At 35.5% G+C, this 9,605-nt stretch overlaps 1 protein-coding gene across 1 annotated transcript in view; it reads right to left on the minus strand.

The window, feature by feature from the left end:
* LOC123874714 (hemicentin-2) overlaps positions 1-9,605 on the minus strand; it is a 329,775-nt gene that overhangs the window by 119,074 nt on the left and 201,096 nt on the right. The window lies entirely within an intron of this gene.

The raw sequence follows: 9,605 nt of genomic DNA on the forward strand, positions 1-9,605 counted from the left end.
AGCTGAAGATGTGTGACAATTGGTGGGGACATAAATATTAACATAGTTTTGATGGCTGATATACAATTATAGTTCAAATGGCACGGCGCAAGACCATGCAGGGAAGGTGTGTTCCTTGTAATTCCTTCCTATACCCAGCAGTGCATGGCCAGTAATAATTAACATTTTATCTTGGATAAAAAAACATTATCGCCAATGGCCCTTAATTCTAGTACCTAGTTTGTCAAGGCTTTTTATTGTGAATAAGCAAATTAGAAACGAGAGATTGGAAAGTAATTAAAATGGTATAAGTTTAATGGAAGTCAATGACATCAACAATTTTTCGTAGCACCTCGTAGCAAAAACGCTACGTCAATACTCTTCTTGTAGCATCACCCTTAAATGTAGGTCGTTACGAAAAAACGAGTTAACAAAAATTGAGGCTAAGTTAAAAATAATGGTTTCCATTACGAACCCCTCAAGGGCGGTATCAAAATGTGTTGTTTGTTAATGTTGCCAATTGCAACCCTCTATCCAATTATCGAGAGTATATAATAAAGGTCCGGATAAAACAAATCCACTCTTAGTTTAATCGCTCTGACTACGTAACAGAAAAAGCTGCCTGACGTATTTATTTACTAGAGGCTGGCCGCGGCTTCGCCCGCGTGGATATCGGTTTTTTTAAAGCCCATAGAACTTCTTTGATATCCTGGTATTAAAAGTAGCCTATGTTCTTCCCCGGGATGTATCCCAAGTCTGTACCAAATTTCATTAAAATCGTTTCAGCGATTGGGCCATGAAAACGTAGCAGACAGACAGACAGACACACTTTTGCATTTATAATATTAGCATGGATTTGAAATCGCTGATTCAATTAAGAGCTGCACGTATTTTGTTTTAGTTTTTACCAGCATAGGATGGTAGATAAGACTGAAGGTACAGAGTTACTAAAAGGTACCAACCACTTATATTTTACTCGAAAAATATTGGTATTTTTATAAACTACTAGAGGACGCCCGCGACTTCATCCGCGTGGATTTAGGTTTTTTAAGATCCCGTGGGAACTGTTTGATTTTCCGGAATAAATGCCTATGTCAATTACAGGGACACAAGCTTTCTCGGTACCAAATTTGATACAAATCGGTTAAGTGGATGGGTCTTTAGGAATCCCGCGGGAACTCTTTGATTTTCCGGGATAAAAAGTAGCCTATGTCCGTCCCCGGGATATTAGCTAACCCTGAACAAAATTTCGTCAGAATCGGTTAAACTGTTGGGGCGTGAAAAGGTAGCAGACAGACAGACGGACAGACAGATAGACAGACAGACAGACAGACACACTTTTACATTTATAATATTAGTATGGATATGTATATCTTCCGAGTGACTAAAATAACCTCCATATAGTCCAGTAATTCCGTAATATGAGATGGAAAGTTTTCAGAATGTTATGCAAATTGGTGGTTTTATAGATTTCGATGTGCTCTTTCCGAATTTTTTTTTTGCCACCTCGTACCTTTGCCGCTCGCGCCGCCATCTTGGAAAAATGGCGCCCAAAAACAGTTTTTTCACGATAACTTCTTTCCCACTCATTTTACGATAAAAATGGCTATGTAACAATTAAACTAGAGACAATTTCCTACAATTTGTGTAGTCACTTTCTTTTGTAGACTCAATAGTTTCAGCGTACGAGCGCCACAAAGCCCACTCCAACACTCGTTTTGGCTAAATAACTCATTTCCACCCCACCATGTGGTAGAGTGAGTGGCGTGATTTTTTTATGGTATCTCAAGGAGCCGGTAGTCACCTTCAATTTAAGCCATCAGTTCGACCAGAGAATACTAACACTCTTCAGAATTCTGCTCGAGATAAGAGTAAATATACTACGTCGCAGTTTCGATCTCACGTGCATATGAGCCTTTTTTTTTTGGGTTTTAAACCCAAAAGATGCCCAAGGGACCTTATTACTAAGCCTCCGCTGTCATCCGTTTGCTTGTCCGTCTGTCCGTCTGTCTGTAAGCGTGCTGTATCTCATGAACCGTAATAGGTAGAAAGTTGAAATTTTCACAGAATGTGTATTTTTATTGCCGTTATAATAACAAATAATAAAAATTTCAAAATGGCCGTCATGAAAAAAAAATAAAAAAGAGCATTATTTCTTGTATTATGGTATGGAACCCTTCCTATGTGAGTTGGACTCGCACTTGACCGATTTTTCGGCGTCTCGAGCATGTTTATAATGTGGTCGCAGTCAATACACAATATCGCAATTCGTGCATGATAAATTTTACCTCGCACTACAAACTAAAAAAATAAAAAAATAGGTCAAGTGCATGCCCAACTCGCACACGAAGGGTTCCGTACCATCAAACAAGAAATAACATTACTTTTTTGTTTTTTTTTCATGTCAGCCGTTTTGAAATTTTTATTATTTGTTGTTATAACGGCAATAGAAATACACATTTTGTGAAAATTTCAACTCTCTATCTATTACGGTTCACGAGATACAGCCCGCTGACAGACAAACGGACGGACGGACGGACGGACGGATGACAGCGGAGACTTAGTAATAAGGTCCCGTTGGCATCCTTTAGGTTCGAAACCCAAAAAAAAGGTCCATATTCACATGAGATCGAAACTGCGATGCAGTATATTTACTCTTATCTCGAGCAGAATTCTGAAGAGTGTTAGTATTCTCTGAACGAAGTGATGGCTTAAATTGAAGGTGACTACCGTCTCCTGGAGATACCATAAAAAAAAATCACGCCACTCACTGTACCACATGGTGGTGTGGAAATGAGTTATTTAGCCAAAACGAGTGTTGGAGTGGGCTTTGTGGCGCTCGTACACTGAAACTATTGAGTCTACAAAAAAAGGTGACTACACAAATTGTAGGAAATTGTATCTAGTTTAATTTTTACATAGCAATTTTTGTCGTAAAATGAATGAGAAAGAAGTTATCGTGAAAAAACTGTTTTTGGGCGCCATTTTTCCAAGATGGCGGCGCGAGCGGCAAAGGTACGAGGTGGCAAAATAAAAATTCGGAAAGAGCACATCAAAATTTATAAAACCACCAATTTGCATAACATTCTGAAAACTTTCCAGATAAGCCCCTTTTTGACGCCCAAATTACTGGGCTAATAGTAAATTGACGACATACTTACAGTTTTGTTTATAATAAAGAGTCAACTTGTAGCATGATGCCTATACTTTTCTAGTTTAAATGGTTTACATTTGAATATATGTTTACTATCTACGTGAATTTATGTTATACACCTTAAAATTTATGACCATAAAGCACTTTTATAAATTACTTTTGAACGTGGCTATGTAAAATGTAAGCCGCGTTGTTATTTAAACATTAATGAAGCGAACGCGTTATTCGAGCTAAATGTTAGCTCACATATAATGTACCTAGGTTGTAAACGCCTCGTTTGGCGTATTATTTAGGTCTTTACTGTATAGTGCGTGGATTTTATATACAGCTCATTTATTAAGGCTAATATCTCACTATGAGACACCATGGCGGTGGTCAATTAACAAAGAATTTCAAAATGACATCGACTTTTTTAAGTTTTGGTAACAGTTACCTGTTTTGTGATCCTAGGGATCCTCAGATATTGATTTTGAACAAAATCTATGACAGTTCAAGACAATAGATTTTAAACATTATTTAAATTATTATCATTAACATTAAATTAAATGAAAACACGACACGCGACATGTACTGCAGCCCCTGAGCTTGAGCACAGACCAAGCCGGTATAAACCGATTTCTCTCCGTACGCGACGTAGCGCCTGTGCTCACGCACACACTCGCCTCAAGCTTGTAGTAGTGTAGGTCTATCGTAGCGCGCTTGTATGAAGCTTTGACTCTGTTCGCTACTCCTGTGCTTGAACTACGAAACGAGAAACAGTAACTACGAAACGAGAACACGCGAATGTCATAGGTGAGGCGATTTTCTGAAAAATCTACGTACATCAATTTTTTTTGTTTTTCAGTCCAACAGTATTAATCTGTGTCTGTAGGAGTTAGTTTCTCCTTGTACATATGTGCTTCTACATAGGTATTATCATTATTCTATATAAGTATCAGGTCATTTGCAGTGTATAGTCAGTGATCACGTCTTTATTACTAACGTAACTCGTCGATTAACTTTAATATTAACGCTAACCACACTAACTAACAGGCCATTAGCTAGCGCGCTAGTGAAAATAGACGTATGTTAAAATCACAAAGTCAAATCATTTATTCATGTTGGGCACTGTTGTACACTTTTTGATTGTCATTGTTGAGTTTGTAAAATAATGATGTAAAGCTATGAGGGTTCCAAACGCGCCAAGCTTAGGTAGGTACATATTCTTATCGTACGATATCTTACCAAATCGAATTTTCTGAATCGCCTAGCAGATTAGATATGAAGTTTCTTCTTAGTTATTTTTACGTGATCAAATGACCTCTACTACGCGTTAGACGGATTAATAAAAAAAAATTGCAAGCTGCAACTCTTTTTTGCTTACAACTAAAAAGGTATATACTATTGGTGCTTTCACTAATTAGTTAAATGTAGACAACAATATATTATTTATTTTTTACTAGAGGATGCCCGCGACTTCATCCACGATGATTTAGATCCCGTGGGAACTGTGTGATTTTCCGGGATAAAAAATATCCTATGTCCGTCCCCGGGATATACGCTAACTCTGTGCCCGTCAGAATCGGTTAAAAACTGTTGGGCCGTGAAAAGGTAGCAGACGGACAGACAGACAGACAGACAGACAGACTCACTTTCGCATTTATAATATTAGTATATATTTCAAACTAAAAGCCTTTTCTTTATTCTACGACTAGCAATTAAGTTTTCGAAAGATATTTTGTTGACTATTTTGACCCAACGGGACCTTAAAAAATACATTACTGGAAATACCTTTTAGCTAAAAATTTTATAACACCATATTATAAAATATTTCATTTTCGCTTTTACGTTTACTCTGATGGGAAGTACGTGAATATTTTTTCTGGATTACAGACGTTGACTAATGACCCTTTAAAGGTCAAAAGGCTGCTTTTTTATTCGAACACGACCGGTATAGTATTGCCCTCGCATTTTTCTTTTAGTATTTTATTTATTACGATTTATTTATGCTTTAACGGCAACCACCCTTAGGATGAATTTCTGTAAGATATTATTTACATGTCTATTTCAATCTCGGAAAGCTCTCTATTTTTCCTGATACTAAATTCAGCAATCAATTTTATTTCATTTGAGTACTCTGCTCAGCCGCTTACATAGTCCAAGATCCCCCAACCCCCAACGCCCCGATAGAAGCCTGATTTCTTAAACCCTACGGCCTAATTGTTAAGACATCGGCCTCGTATTCGGGAATTCCACGGTTGGATCTCGGGCATGCATATTTAACTTTTCAGTACATTTTAACTCTCCTTATATTACACATATAACTTATCCAAATCTATATAATATACGAGGTAAAATTAAACTAAAAGTTTAAAAACCCCCGACACTTTTTTATTAGAATTTGGCTGGACACTAATTTGTATTGGTCGGATAGTAATAACCGGTCTAATAAGAAGACTAGAAAAGAGCTTTCAAACGGCTGAACTGATTTTCTTAGATTATAGCTAAGAACATTTTCGATCAAGCCACTTTTCAAACAAAAAAAACTAAATTAAAATCAGTTCATTCGTTTAGAAGCTACGATGCCACAGACAGATACACAAACACATAGATACACACGTCAAACTTATAAAACCCCTCTTTTTATGACTATTATGACGTATACATCCACTTAGAAAAGATTTTTGAAATTTAACCCCTAATGGGTACATTTTTGTAGTGCACGCGGACAAAGTCGCGGGCAGAAGCTAGTTGGATTTAAATTGAAAAAGCTAATCTCCACAGGTGTATAAACAAGTGCATTGAATCGATTATCCCAAAGAGCGTTTAAAATAACATTCAAAGCATTTCATTCTGACTGCATTGCGCTTACAGAAGCTTTGTTCTCAACGCCTTTGTCTCCTATCATTCGCACAATAGATAGAGAAAAATTGCCTCCTACAGCCGTTATCAATTTATTCCATAATGGCCTTTGGACATATTTATTTTTCTTCCATTATATTGTTGTAATTACACCATTTACATTCCAACTCGGTGTCAGAAAAGTTATGCATCTAAATTGGATTTGTAGAGCTGTGTTATCAAAATTCCACAGACGATTTTTAACGTTTTTAGGTTTAATCACTAGTATATGATTGAACCTTAATTCAAAAAAATTACATTTTGTACTTACATTTGCTAGAGCTATTAATTACTACACTAAAGGTTTAAGCAATTAATCACACTGAAAAATGTTACTAACCGTAATTTTAATATGACAAATCATATTAAAAACTTAAAATGCTGAAATACCATATAACTAGGGAGCTTTAACAGAGAACTTGTCACGCGATGCACAATATTATGTTTCATGTTCACTTCTCTGCCACTGAGTACAGGGAATGGGCGGGACCTTCTCCTGTTAACTACTAAAAAGTTACTACGTTAAATAGTTAACTATACTTATTTATAACGGTTAACCTCTTCACCACTACTTGTATAAACTTGTCTACTATTGTTAAAATAATATTCGTAATACAGGTACTATTTTATATGAAACAAGTGTTAATTAAAAATTTATAACACCCCCGACAAGTGAAGGTTACAGTAACTAGAAAAGACCTGATAACTTTCAAACGGCTGAACCGATTTTCTTGGAATATAGTTAAGAACACTCTCGATCAAGTCACCTTTTAAACAAAAAAAAACTAAATTAAAATCGGTTCATTAGTTTAGAGGCTATGATGCCACAGACAGATACACAGATACACACGTTAAACTTATAACACCCCTCTTTTTGGGTCGGGGGTTAAAAATATAGATGAGAAGAAGCGGACTCTTTTTGATACCCTACTATTGTCAACTGATTCGAAGAAAATATCTTTAAGTTATTTTCAAGCTGTGATATCCTAGTCGTTAAGACGTCGGCCTTCTATGTGGAAGGCTAGTAGTTCGGTCCCGGGGACGTACCTAACTTTTTGGAGCTATGTGCTTTTTAAGCAATGAAATATCACTTGATTTAACTATCTAACTTTATATCACTTGCTTGGGGAAGGAAAAGATCGTGAGGAAGTCTGCATGCCAGAGTTCTACATTACTACCACGAAAAAATAAAGAGAGATACCATTAAAAAAAACTACAAAAAAATAATAAAAGACCCTGTATTTTTAAAAGTTTTGCAAATAAAACATCTGACTGATGCTAGAGGTCAACGAACGACTTTACGGATAAAGAGGTCACTCAAAGTCAATGCCGCATCGTAGGAGGGTCATTGATCTGAGTTTTGCACGCTATACAATGCGGGTTTAAAAATCAATATAACTACAAGATAACTGTTATTGGCATTGGATTGTGTTAATATAATAATAAGTTATATACAACGCTAAGTTTTTGCTCTACGTTCTGATTACAGCCTGTATTACAATAATGCCAATGAGGTCAATATAATTTTAATGCTGTTATTGATCCAATCAAACCAATGGCGATCATAATAAACACACAACAACTTGCGTGCCAACAATCAGGACTGTCATCTTCGATCTCGTGGTTAATAACCATAATTGTACTAAGTCCGTTGATAACTACTGGTGATAAAACATAATGTAATATACTTTAAGATTTTACCTTTGTAAGCGCAAACGGTTAATTTTGAACCGGGGCAGAGTTATTAAATAATGTTATCATGCTAATTTATTTTTCCCGCTTCCGTCGTCTAAAATTACTTATTTAACCGGACTTTTTCTATTACTTTCGGTGGGTTCAAGCTTATAATAATACTATAATGTTTGTATGTATGTGTATTGTCTGTTCCATTAGCCAATACTTAGAATAGTAGTAAACAGTGTTTTCCATAGCAATAATTACTAGCTAGTTTCCCTGGAAATGTGAACCTTTGTAAAAGAGACACGCATCTTTACATATTTAATATTGTGTATTGTTTATAATTTTAGTTACAGTATGATGAACTCAAATTCTATAATATTTATATTAAATTTTATTATCATATAAGAAATAAGGAAATGGGGGGCCATCTAAGTTGTCAGTTTTTGACTATTTTTGTGACGGGAGCTATCTCTAAAACTAAACTAGTTAGGAATTTGACTTGTTTTACAGACTGTCACTTGCTTACCTACTTAAAATTTCGGCTCAAAGATGAAATGAGATTACTTTCGCAATCTTAACCAAGTGTAATGTGTAAACTTTTAACATTTGGAACAAAAGAAAATTAAGTATGTAACATTAGCGCGGCTGTGTACAAATAAGATAACGATCTTTACGCAAGTCGTAAAAACCGAAGTTCCTAACATTTAATCCATTTCGATACTTAAATTATAAATGAAAAAGTGTGTCTGTATGACTGTTCCCTTTTCACGGCCCATTTTTTTTGAGCAATTACTCGTATGACGAAACTAAGTAGGTACCTATAGAAATAGCTTAGGTGCATCGTAATAACGGATATAAGCTACATTTTACCTGGAAAATAAAACGTTCTTAATTAGTCAGTTGACTATTTGAACGTTGTTATTACTTTTCGGAGTTATTAATTTCGGTTATAAATTTTACATCCAACTCTTAATTTACTTATAAATTCTACGCTGAATGAAAGCCTAGAAAGCGAGGAGAATTGTGGGCGAAAACTCCATCAAATTACTCTTTGTTCTCTCGAGAGTCTCTCAAGGGGAAATTGTACTGTAATTACACCAATTACCTCACAAATAGTTTTAGTTTGAAAAGGCCCTTGATTTTAGCACTTAATCTTTACCCTCTGACCATTGGTAACAAATCTTAATGTCTTCGACTTAGCTAATTTTAATATAGGTTGAATTATCTTACATTACTAGTTGTGATGGTTTTCTTATTGATTCTATTTTTAAATTTGTTTGAAATGAGTTTCAGTTAGTCTTTGGACCTCTTGCGATTCTCGCGGCACGGAAAAGTGCATATCAAAAGACATCATGTATGTATAAAAGAAAATTGCAACAAATAGTTCAAAATATAACAAAGATGCTTTAGTATTACTTTGAGAATCGATTTAAAGTTAAAATTAATGATTAATAAGGGAACATGGATATAGGCCCTTTCTCTACCACGTATTCTTCATTAATTATTACCTATTTTCATTAATCATATGAAGGCACAGCGTTTTTACCCGACTGCGGCAAAGTCAGAAGGAAGTTTTATGATTTTAGCAGTCTATGTATGTATCATGTATGTTTGTATCTAGATTCTGTGTGTTTTACTGTAGCGCCTAAACTCAGTTATTTTAATGAGTGAGGTGTCCATTAATTCGTTGTAAAAGTCCGGGTGACATAGGCTATATTTTAAACGAAAAAAATTCTCCTAACGGGTGTTACATTACAAAAAGTGGGGGTCTCAAACTATTTTACTATAATATTTCAGCGTTTATTAAGACAATCGTACTTGGGTTTTAGTTTTCAACTTTTGGGATTTGAGAAAGAGAGAATAGGTGTACGGTCGGTCTCAGAATTCGAGTAGCAATTCCGCAAAACTATTG

The sequence above is a fragment of the Maniola jurtina genome, chromosome 19 (assembly GCF_905333055.1).
Source record: "Maniola jurtina chromosome 19, ilManJurt1.1, whole genome shotgun sequence".
NCBI lineage: Eukaryota > Metazoa > Arthropoda > Insecta > Lepidoptera > Nymphalidae > Maniola > Maniola jurtina.